This window comes from Grampus griseus (assembly GCF_964374135.1).
Source record: "Grampus griseus genome assembly, chromosome: 2".
Classification (NCBI taxonomy): Eukaryota; Metazoa; Chordata; class Mammalia; order Artiodactyla; family Delphinidae; genus Grampus; species Grampus griseus.
The window spans coordinates 171,024,502-171,037,172 of record NC_139018.1 but is presented as its reverse complement, the minus strand read 5'-3'; positions in this window follow the sequence as shown (position 1 = coordinate 171,037,172).

Sequence of the window (12,671 nt, the reverse complement as noted above, 5' to 3'; positions counted from 1 at the left end):
CTTTTTTTGTGTTTCCTGCTTAGAGAAGTTTCTTTAGCATTTGTTGTAAAGCTGGTTTGGTGGTGCTGAATTCTCTTAGCTTTTGCTTGTCTGAAAAGCTTTTGACTTCTCTGTCAAATCTGAATGAGATCTTTGCTGGGTAATCTTGGCTGTAGGTTTTCTCTTTTATCATTTTAAGTATAGCCTGCCACTCCCTTCTGGCCTGCAGAGTTTCTGCTGAAAACTCAGCTGATAACCTTATGGGGATTCCTTTGTATATTATTTTTTGTTTTTCCCTTGCTGCTTTTAATATTTTTTCTTTGAATTTAATTTTTGTTAGTTTGATTAATATGTGTCTTGGTGTGTATTTCCTGGGTTTTATCCTGTATGGGACTCTCTGTGCTTCCTGGACTTGGGTGACTATTTCCTTTCCCATGTTAAGGAAGTTTTCCACTATAATTCTCTCTAATATTTTCTCAGACCCTTTCATTTTCTCTTCTTCTTCTGGGACCCCTATAATTCAAATGTTGGTGCATTTAGTGTTTTCCCAGAGGTCTCTGAGACTGTCTTCAGTTCTTTTCATTCTTTTTTCTTTATTCTGATCCTTGGCAGTTATTTCCACCATTTTGTCTTCCAGCTCACCTATGCGTTCTTCTGCCTCCATTATTGTTATTGGTTCCTTCTAGTGTATTTTTCATTTCAGTTATTGTGTTTTTCGTCTCTGTTTGTTCTTTAGTTCTTCTAGATCTTTGTTAAACATTTCTTGTATTTTCTTAATTCGTGGTTCCATTCTACTTCCAAGATTCTGGATCATCTTTACTGTCATTACTCTGAATTCTTTTTTAGGTAGATTGCCTATTTCCCCTTCATTTATTTGGTATTGTAGGTTTTTACCTTGCTGCTTCACCTGTGACATATTATTTTGCCGTCTCTTTTTTATTTTTATTTTTTATGAGTGGGATTGTGTTCCTGTTTTACTGGTTGTTTGGCCTGAGGCCTCCGACACTGGAGTTTGTAAGCTATTGGGTATAGCTGGGTCTTGGTGCTGAGATGAGGAACTCCATGAGACCTCGCTCTGATGAATATTCCCTGAGGTCTGAGGTTTGCTGTTAGTCCAGTGGTTTGGATTTGGAGCTCCCACTGCTGGAGCTTCAGCCTGACCCTGGGCTCGTGAAGCAAGATCTCACAAGCTGTATGGAGTGGCAAAAAAAAAAAAAAAAAAAAAAGAACAGTAACAAAGTAAAAAATAAAATTAGAGTAGGAAACTAACAGATATTTTAGAATGTAAAAATAAAAATACACATGAATCAACAACTGGAAGGTACATCAGTACCACAGTAGAAAAAAGGAGAGGAGAGAAAAGAAAAAAAAAAGGGGGGGGAAGGCCTTGGCTGTAGAGGGGCCCAGGCATGCCCCCCACCCCTGGTCTCAGAGGGCAGGGGACCTCACCTGGGAGCCCAGCAGGCTTCCTGGGCTCAAGTGGGCAGGGCAAGCGCCCTCCTCTCCTCTGGTCTGGGAGAGCCCCTCCCACCTGCCTCTCCTGATCTCCCCGGCCTCCCTCCTACGCCCCCAGGACCAATGCAATGGGGGGGTGGTGGGAGTGGGGACTTGGAGGGCAGGGGACCGGCCTGGGAGCTCAGCAGGTTCACCGTGCCTGAGTGGGCAGGGCACTCGCCCCCTACTCCTCTCCCACTCCTCCCAGAGGGCCCCACCCGCCTTTCTCTCCTAATCTCCCCAGTTTGTGTTGTTTTAAGCCACTAAATTTTTTTTTTTTCGGTACGCGGGCCTCTCACTGTTGTGGCCTCTCCCGTTGCGGAGCACAGGCTCCGGACGCGCAGGCTCAGCGGCCATGGCTCACAGGCCCAGCCGCTCTGCGGATCTTCCCGGACCGGGGCACAAACCCGTGTCTCCTGCATCGGCAGGCAGACTCTCAACCACTGCACCACCAGGGAAACCCTAAGCCACTAAATTTGAGGTCACTTGTTACAGCTGCAGTAGGAAACAAATACAACTTTCTCATTAGTCTTAAAGCCTATTCTCTTTCTGTGTGGCAGATTCATCATTATTAATGTGGTAACAGTGCATGCCCACATTAACTAAGGAATAAATGCTAGACCCAGCCACCCTGCCTGCTCTATCGTGTGAATGCTTATGTACTTCCACATACAAATACACACACGGATTTCTACAGGTTTCCATTCTAAGATGCCTCAGGAATTCTTGCTGACCAACACTTCCTTCAGATTTTTGTTACTCTCCTGAGTTTGGAGTAGTCTGTAAACAACTGCTTCATTTGTGAGGAACTGAACGTTTAGGATGCTTTTCTGATGAATAGGTGATGGCTCCAGGTATGATGGCTTTTTCATTGAACTCTAGGCTTGGAAGATTTTGTCTTAAAAAACTACACAGGTTGCAACTTGGCTTGACTATCTGGATGGGCCTCCAGAGTAGCAGGGATGCAGTATCTCAGTGTCAAGGTCAAGGATACCTGGGACTCTTCAAATGGGCTCCTTAGCCACAAAGGCAAACTGTTTTCTGTCACTCTTGAGTTCCCAGATTTCCAGGAGTTGCAGTAGAAAGCAAAGTGTCCAGAGGAGAGGAATGGAAATAGATTAAATGAGATTTCCATTGCGACAGAAAGGTTGAGAACCCTTTAAAAAGGACGTATTAATGGTTTCTCGGTATATATTTGGTTACTGGAACCCTGAGAAGAACAGTGGGTTTCTTTGATATGGATTCTTCAGCTACTTTGGTGGAAACTAAGGGAAGATATGGAGGCGTTAGACTGTTTTGCCCTGAATCCCAACAGTATACCTTGTGGAGTCCTTTTATTAACAGAAAAACACTCACATTTTCTGGATCTGTCATCCTACATGGGGTATTCTGCCATCAAAAGGTGCCAAAAAATACCGTGCACAGGGCTTCCCTGGTGGCGCAGTGGTTGAGAGTCCGCCTGCCGATGCAGGGGACACGGGTTCGTGCCCCGGTCCTGGAAGATCCCACATGCCGCGGAGCGGCTAGGCCTGTGAGCCATGGCCGCTGAGTCTGCGCGTCCGGAGCCTGTGCTCCGCGACGGGAGAGGCCACAACAGTGAGAGGCCTGCGTACCCCCCCCAAAAAAAAAAAAATACTGTGCACAGTTAGATGGTACTTGGCAATATTTTCACTAGCAGGGAATTTTAGGTATGATGAGATGCCCAACACATTTTTCCAAGAAGAGTCCAGTTCAGCTATTTCACCAGAATTTCACCCCCTGATACTGGAAAATAACTACAGTATTCATAATTCAAGTTTTATCTAACGGAGTTTTTATGTGGGGGCTAAGAAAAATTCCATGAATTTGTGACTTGTTTGCTCAGCATGTGATTTAATCCTGTTGCTTTATGTTTTGACTGTTCTTTACGGAATACCAGGAGAATGTATGCTTCCTTATTAATGCAAGTCAACAGAACTTCCTTTGATGTTACCCATCACACATAATGCCCCAAATCTAATCCCAAGTGTCATTGTTCACATGATGTTGTTGGTTCATTTTACTATACTGTGAAACCCAACAAAAAGAATTACTTTCAAAACTCGTAGAAAATATTTTCTTTAAAAAGTTTAGAATGGTATTTGCAAAAGTGCTACAGTTTTTAGAAATAATTCCTTTTTAACGAGAGAACATCAAATTCTCTTTGAAGCTCCCACAGATTTTGTACACAATTTTAATCCATTTTAACTATGGATTTAACAATTTATGCTCAGAGGAATATTTAACAGGGAGAATTTCACTGTGTAAAACCCCAGTATCCTCTTAATTTTTCTCTTTTTGCGAGTTTGGTTCACAGTTACTCAAGCTCCCGATTTTTTGACCATTTGGAAAATAATAAAGGATCATACTTGATATTCCAGTTATAAACACTTAGTTTTTTCTTTAACTGGAATGGTATAACTAGGAAGTAACTTCTGGGTTTCATGTAGGTTGTACATGACAAGAGATGGTGTGTCATATTTACATAGTAGAAAATAGTCCTGCATAAAAAAGGCAGATTGAGTAAGGGTTATGTCACAATGAACTCAGATGGAACAAAAGGACATGATTGAATGAAGCAGTTTCCAAATGAACAGTTGGCTTAAAAGTTTTTATTTGTGTTTTATTTTTCACTTTGCCTCCTAATGGTGGACACAAACACCCACTTAAAAAAGAAACAACACATTTTCCCCTTGGATTAGTAGTCCTTCCTATTGTCTATTTCAGAGACGTTGAGGGTCAGAGGAGGGGGAGACATTGTTTGGTCAAGGCCCCCTAATTTACCGGAAGTGAGGTTCTTAAGAGAGTCTTCTGTGACTATAGTGCTCTTTACTCCTGGGCCTCTTTTTTCCCTTTATCTCTTTTCCTATCACTCTTCTTTAACTTCTGACTCTACACTGGAGACCATGGAGGCATTTCCTCAGTATAACCTGTCATAACAGTTTAAGATGTATTTTTTCCCAGTTTCACTGAGATACAATTGACATACAGCACTGTATACATTTAAGGTGTACAGCATCCTGATTTAACTTACATATGTTATAAAATGATTACCACAATAAGTTTAGTTATATCCATCATTTACTATAGATACAAAAATAAAGAAAAAAATGTTTTTGTCCTTGTGATGAGAACTCTTAGGATCTACTCTCTTAACAACTATCAAATAAGCCACAGAGAAGTGTTAACGATAGTCTTCATGTTGTATATTATATCCCCAGCAGTTACTTATAACTGGAAGTTTGTACCTTTTGACCACCTTCATCTATTTCCCTTTCCCAGCCTTACCCCCTACCTCTGGTAACCACAGATGATACCATAATGCCCTCAAGGTCCATCCATGTTGTCGCAAATGGCAAGATTTCCTTCTTTTCTTAAGTAGCTGAACAGTCTTCTATTGTGTGTATATAAACTACATCTTCTTTATCCCTTCCTCTGTTGATGAACACTAAGGGTGCTTCCGTAGCTTGGCTATTGTGAATAATGCTGCTCTGAACAAGGGGGTGCAGATATCTCTTTGACATAGTGTTTTCATTTCCTTCAGATATATTCCCAAAGGTGCAATTGCTGGATCATATGGTAGGTCTATTTTTCATTTTTTGAGGAACCTCCATACTGTTTTCCATAGTGGCTGCACCAATTTACATTCCCACCAACAGTATACAAGTGTTGCCTTTTCTTCACATCCTTGCTGACATTTTTTTATTGCGTCTTTTTAATAATAGCCATTCTAACAGGCATGAAGTGATATCTCATTTTTGTTTTGATTTGCATTTCCTTTATAGTTATTGACGTTGAGCACCATTTTGCCATTCATATATCTTCTTTGGGAAAATGTCTATTCAGGTCCTCTGCCCAAGTTTAATTTAATTTTTTTTGTTATTGAGCTGTATGAGATCTTTATATATTTTGGATATTAACCCTTTGTCAGATTTGCAATTATTTTCTTCTGTTCAGTAGCTTGCCTTTTCATTTTGTTGATGATCTCCTTTGCTGTGCAGAAGTGTTTGAGTCTGATATAGTCCCACTTGTTTATTTTTTATTTTGTTGCTTGTGCTTTGGGTGTAATATCCAAAAAATCATTGTCAAGACCCATGTCAAGGGGCTTTTTTCTCCTGTTTTCTTCTAAAAGTTTTATGGTTTCTGGTCTGAAATATATTTTTAATAAAATGTCCTATCAGTAAGGTTAGGATTTATTATTAAGATTATTTCCTTTTTGTTCAGAAAGATCTAAATGATAAGGCTGATGAAAATGATCATAAGTACTATTTATTGAACATTTATCAGGTACTAGGCATTCTGCTAAGGACTGTTTACAGATTACCACACATTATCCCCTCAACAAGCTTGTGATATAGATGCTATTACTATTTATGTTTTACTAATTGGGAAACAGAGGATTAGAGAAATTAATTTGCGTAAGGTTGTATACTTACATTGGGCCATAATTGGGACTTGAACCCAAAGTGAGTGATTTTCACTTTCTGGAGATAGGGGTTTTAGTTTATGGTTTTACCACTAAGGTATAATGGTCACTTGAATTATTGGCGACTTAGTCTTGTCAACTGTCAAATGGTGGGATTGGATAGATCAGTGAGTAAACAGCAGTTTATAAACTGGAGATGTACTTGATTCATTTGTTTTTGCTGTTTAATATGAAAAATATTAATTTTTTTGAAGTAGATGCAAACATTTTTTAAATCAAGAGAGTTTTTGTTTGTTTGCTTTTATACAAAAATCTGGATTCTGAGATTTTCAGGAAAACTCAGAATCTCTCATTCCTGGCCTACATTCTATAATGGCAATGATTGCCTGGAGCTAAGTGGGTCTCTCCCTTTAAAGCAGATGGGTGCTCTCCAATTCATCATGGTCCCCACTTATTTAGGCTATGTCCCTGATTCCTTGTAGGCATTTGAGTTTTGGCTCCAGGATTAGCTGATTCTTTTTTTTTTTTTTTAATATATTTATTTATTTATTTTTGGCTGTATTGGGTCTTCGTTGCTGCACACGGGCTTTCTCTAGTTGTGGCGAGCAGGCACTACTCTTGGTTGTGGTGTGTGGGCTTCTCATTGTGGTGGCTTCTCTTGTTGCGGAGCACGGGCTCCAGGTGTGCAGGCTTCAGTAGCTGTGGCACATGGGCTCAGTAGTTGTGGCACACGGTTTCAGTAGTTGTGGCTCGCGGGCTTAGTTGCTTGGCGGCATGTGGGATCTCCCCGGACCAGGGCTCGAACCTGTGTCTCCTGCATTGGCAGGCGAATTCTCAACCACCATGCCACCAGGGAAGCCCTAGCTGATTCTTAATGTTTATCTGGTTTTCAATTCTGTGATTCTACAACCATAGTACAAGCTTATCTTTTTAGTAAGCTAACTTTCCTGTTACCTAAACATGTCTCAGTATATTATAACTGGGAATCTGGAGGTTCACATTATAAATTTATGGAACTAGACATAAAATCCATCTTAAATTCCTTCCTGAGGAAATATAAGTGCTGTAATGTGCCAGTTTCTGCCAAGCATTCTTAGAAACAAATCACACAAAAGTTATGCAGGATCTTAACAGCCCCATTAAAGTGAAAAGATTCTAGAAGACAGTGCAATGTCATGCATGCTTTGTAAGAATATTTTTTATTTCCAAATGGGCTGTGGGTAAAAGACATTTAGAATATGAATGATGGAACTGGTTGTTCTCTAATTGATTTAATTAAGATGAGAGTTTCCATTGGCTATAAAAAAGGCTCTTGGTGAAGATGCTTGTGGAAAATGTAATAGGATTTGTTTGTTTATTTATAAAATATTTCATAATTCTGGGACATTTCCCTTCTATCCTCATTTTGAATATGATGTCCATTTTTTTTAAGCTGGCCAACTAACTTCTTTAGCCATGCATTCAGTGTGTGTGTGTGTGTGTGTGTGTGTGTGTGTGTGTGTGTGTGTGTGTGTGTGTGTGTGTGTGTGTGTGTGTGTTTGTTTCCCTAAAAAGAGAGAAGCAAGGTTAAATACACAAAAAATCACCCCAGACCTAAACACGTGACACAGTGGTCTTGTTTCCATTACACACAGAAACAAACAGCTTGTTTTAATAATCAAATACGTTTCCTAAGGGTCTTGTTAAATTGCTGAATGTAAATTGCAATTGGAATTGACTATTAAAGATCTTGGTAGAGTAGGTTAAACATCTGTTCAATTTATTACAATTTTATTTGTACTTCAGCTGTAACTGGGGCAATTAAGCCAATCACAGCAAGCAAATCAAATCTAATTTACACTCTAATGGACTAAAAATGAATGAATAGACACTGTGCTAGTAGATCCAAATGATTAAACATGTCTCTAAGGACTTTTATTCTATTTCGGTGTACGAAATCATGGTGTTTATACTATAATTAACCACTTAAGAATGATGTAAATAAATTTGAACATCTCTTTATTTTTCTCACATGTTTTTATAAAATTGCTAAATAAAATTTGAGAATATAATACACGAGTCCTTTGTAACTTAGACAGGTTTGCTTACCAAATAATTCATTAAATCCATGTTTGTGGTTTATCTCAATGCTAAAATTTAAATGGAACCTACAGCCACTAATTTTGTTAAATAAAAATTTCCATTTTTTTTGGTTTGCCTTAGCCATGGACTGCAATAAGGAAGATTAATAATAGATTTAGTATTGTGAGTTAAGACTTTATTGATCTTTGGAGAGCTCATACACTTTAGAAACAACTTGACAATGCAAAAATGTAACATTCAGGACAGCATCTAGCCAGAGCAAGGTAACATCCATCTTATTAGGATCCCAGAGTCACTACAGCCTCCGAGGGACTATACACTGGAGCATGCCTCCCAAAATACAGCACTTTGAGTGCTGCAAAGTGGACACTGTTTCAAATGGAGATCCAGGCTCACCTTACGTTAATGTTCTGGAAGCTGCCATCGTTTCAGTTCAGCAAATACCACTGCATAACATGCACTAGATTGAACACTGATGAAATAAATACCATATAATAATATACCAAAGTGTTGGGCTCTTTCATATACCAGTTACCTTATTTGGTGAGCTAAATTTTCCTCTATTTGGGAAAATAGCAGTAGAGTCAGTATCATGTTTTGTCTAATTTTGGGAAGGTGTATTTTTTCACACTCTCCAACTGGTCCTTCAATAAGTTCACGGGTAGCATTTGCATCATTTATTTGGAGCCCTGGGAGCTTGGTGGAGGCTGTGTAGTCCATCCTTTTACTTCTCATGTCTGATGAAAGCAAGTTCAGCAGGGTCTGTTTCCTCAAATGAAAGGTCTTACTGCCATGTGTCTTAAAACACGTTGAGTCTGGCTTATCTCACTAAAATCCACCAGATGAAGGAAAGCCACATCCAGCCACGAATAAATTTCTCAGGTATCCTTCAGTCCTCCTAGACATGCCCTTTGCTGTACCCAAGAAAGCTTTTCCTACTCTGCTCACCACTTGACTCTGACAATTAATCTTTGCTGACTGCTTTCAATAAAGCAACAGTTATTTACGGAGGACTTATTATAGAGTCATGGGCTGGGTCTTATGCATTCAGGGAATAGATTGTGTTATGTCTGGGCAGGTCCCTCCCTCCCTCCCTCCCTTCTTTCCTTATCTTTCATACTTCCTCAAGTGTTTCCGAGGTGCTGCAAAGTGCCAGGTGCTAGGTGGACCCTAAGAATATAATTGTAAACAAGAAAGACATATTCTTTGACCTTATGAAGCTACTGGGGGAAAAAGCATTGATTGAATATTCACACAATGAATATGCAAACAAAATCTTGATAACAATTAGGAAGGTGAGGTCAGGATACACATAAAACAATATACAAGAGGGTTTTTGCCTGGGTAGGTTAGGGAAGCCTCTCTGGTGAAATATCGATTGTACTGAGATATAAATACTGAATTAGAGTTGAACTGGTGAAGAGAGAAAGAAAAGGGATTCCAGGCAGAGGAGACAGGCACGTACAAATATCTTGAAACTGGGATGGAGTATGATGTTTAAGAGAGACTGAGAGACCAGGGCTGAGAAAGCCCAGGATGGTGGTATGAGCTGAACCTTCTCAGAAAGGTAGGGAGGGGCTGGAATTTATAGAACCTATAAATTGTGTCAAGGAAGGTTTTTATCTTAAAAGCAATATAGACTATTGAAGAGATTTAAGCAAAATTTAAAATGTGACTTTGCCTGCAGAGAGGAAGATGAATTCATTAATTGAAGCAGAGTTGGACCAGTCCAGGACCAGTTAACCCACTGTGAAGAAAACTCTAGAATCCAGTTGTGAGCAGATGCTAGCTTAGGTTAGGATAGTGGTAATCCTTAAGAAAAGTGGATGGATTTTAGAGACACAAAGGTATATGTGTTGATTTTGAGTTCTTTGTATCAAGCAATTAATGTTCATCATTTATTTTAAACTTTATCTTCAGTAAATGATTAACTTCCCCAAAACAAGACTCTTCTTTCTCTATTTTCTCCAGCTTTATCTTCCTTTGCTGTCACTTTCTCCACACAGTGGAACGCAGCTTAACTTTGGAGGGGAAAAAAGGCCTAAATGAGACCTTTCAACTCTGATGCTTCTTTTCAGTGGAATAGTGCAGTTTTTTTTTTCCTTTCCTTTTCTGGTGTTGGTGGAGCAGCTATGGGGTAGTAAGAGGTAGAGGGATGGATGGACGTGTTTGGAATATGGCCAAGACATCTTTATCTTTAAGAAGTCCTGAGAAATCTGGCTATTATACATCCTGATCGAGTCTCATAATGTTTTCCAAGCAAATGAAACCACTTTGTAAAAAGCAGAAGCATCTTCTCACCAGGAAAGGGGCCATGTGCAAGAGGAGGAGGTGTAAATGGAGAGAAACCGCCAGCCCTTTCAGAAAGCTGCATGATGTAACAGCCCCACTACACGGCCTCATTTGTGCTGGAAAATTTTAAGTAGAGAAATATAATCCTGTCCCATTAGCATAGCAACAAGTATGTTCTCAGTATAATAAACGTGGTTCCAACATGGCGTTCAGCCCCATTTTGCACGCCCTTCTGTCTCACCTTTCGGTGCCGATGCCACTGAAGTCCTCATGGAAAGACAGCCTTTGAAAGAACCCTGCTGGCTTTTTGGCTGCCTGTTGGCAACAGAGGAGACGGGGAGGACAGGAGTGTACATTTGTAAAGTTCCACTTGCTTATCTTACTCAGGAACAGCATTTTATCCTTTCAAGCTCATCCCCCAGCCACTGTAATTAGGCTTTCCAGAAACAGTCTTGCAGCTGTCTTGACATCACAATAGCGTTTTGAAAAGCTTGGACAGTTACCAGTTCATCAACCTGGCAAGATGTTGCAGCAGACTCAAAGATTTCACTGGATCTTGGTGGATGCCATTAGTTCCCAGAAAGGAAATAGAAACATTTTTATAACAATATGCAAAGAAGTCATTCAGGAGCGGACTTACTGTGTCCGAACTTCTGTCTTCAAACCTAGCAACAAGTCTTTTCAGATTGAATCATTTACTTACGGGGGGTATAAATGAGCGTGGAGTTCTTTCATTGATGAAGAGGCAAGGGAAAAAGGTAATTGGAGAAAGAGGGAGGGTGGGAAAGAGAGATACATGGGCAAAGAGAGTGGAGAAGAAAGGCAAGAGGCAGAGAAGTGTCTTGAGCTGTAAGCTTCCTGAGGTCAAGATTCAAGTTTTCAGCGTTCTTCTTTTAAACATGATGGTACATACGATCATGTTGATGCTGTTGGGGTACCTACCCCAACTGAGCATCAGTGATTTTGCAGTCAGACCAAAAATCTCTATCATGTATCAAGATCTTCTTCTTTTTTATTTTTTTAAATTGAAGTATAGCTGATTTACAATGTTGTGTTAGTTATTGCTGTACAGCAGTGACTCAGTTATACATCTATATATATACATTCTTTTTCATATTCATTTCCACTATGGTTTATCACAGGATATTGAATATAGCTCCCTGTGCTATAGAGCAGGTCCTTGTTGTTTATCCATTCTATATATACAGGTTGCATCTGCTTATCCCAAACTCCCAATTCATCCGTCTCCCACCCCCCTCCCCCTTGGCATCCACCAGGCTATTCTCTATGTCTGTGATTCTGTTTCTGTTTCGTAGATAGGTTCATTTGTGTCATATTTTAAATTTCACACATAAGTGATATAATATGGTATTTGTCTTTCTCTTTCTGACTTCATTTAGCATGATAATATCTAGTTGCATCCATGTTGCTACAAATGGAAAATTTTTATTCTTTTTATGACTGAGTAGTATTCCATTTTATATATATATATATATATATATATACACCACATCTTCTTTATCCATTCATCTGTTGATAGACATTTAGTTTGTTTCCATGTCTTGACTATTGTGAATAGTGCTGCTGTGAACATAGGGCTGTATGTATCTTTTTGAATTGTAATTTTGTCTGGATATATGCCCAGGGGTGGGATTGCTGGATCATATGGTAATTCTATTTTTAGTTTTCTGAGGAACCTCCACACTGTTCCACAGTGGCTGCAGCAACTTACATTCCCACCAACAGTGTAGAAGGGTTCCTTTTTCTCCACACCCTCTCCAGCATTCGTTACTTGTAGACTTTTTAATGATGGCCATTCTGTCTAGGTCGTCTAGAATGAGAGAATCTTGAATTCAACAACACCAGAATTGTCTGCTGTAGGTCTTCAGGTGCCTTTTCTCTTAGGTGGAGTAGAGTTGTCCAATAAAATTTCCAGTGATGGTGGAAATGTTCTATCCCCTGCCATCAAAGAATTTGAAATGCGGCTAGTACGATTAAGGAACTGAAACTTAAAATGTTTAAATTTTAATTAAGCTACACATGGCTAGTGGCATACCATAGCAGATAGGGCAGTGGAGAGCTGAAGTTACACACTGGAGGTGTTTATGTACTGTCACATCCTAAGGGCGGAAGGGACAAGCACCCACCCCCACCCAAGATTAGAGGAGAGATATTCTGGAATCATTAACGGAACCCTCTGAAATGAACCTCAAACTCTCAAATGATAGAGAAAGGCATTTGAGGGACAGAATAAAACCTTATGCCCTTGGGCTAGAGCCATGCCCATTACCCTTTAGGCTTTGACTCCATTTCTTTTTCAAAATCTAGTCATTGCCAGTATTTCTAGCATCACTGCAGAAGGAGAAAGAATAACTTCTGC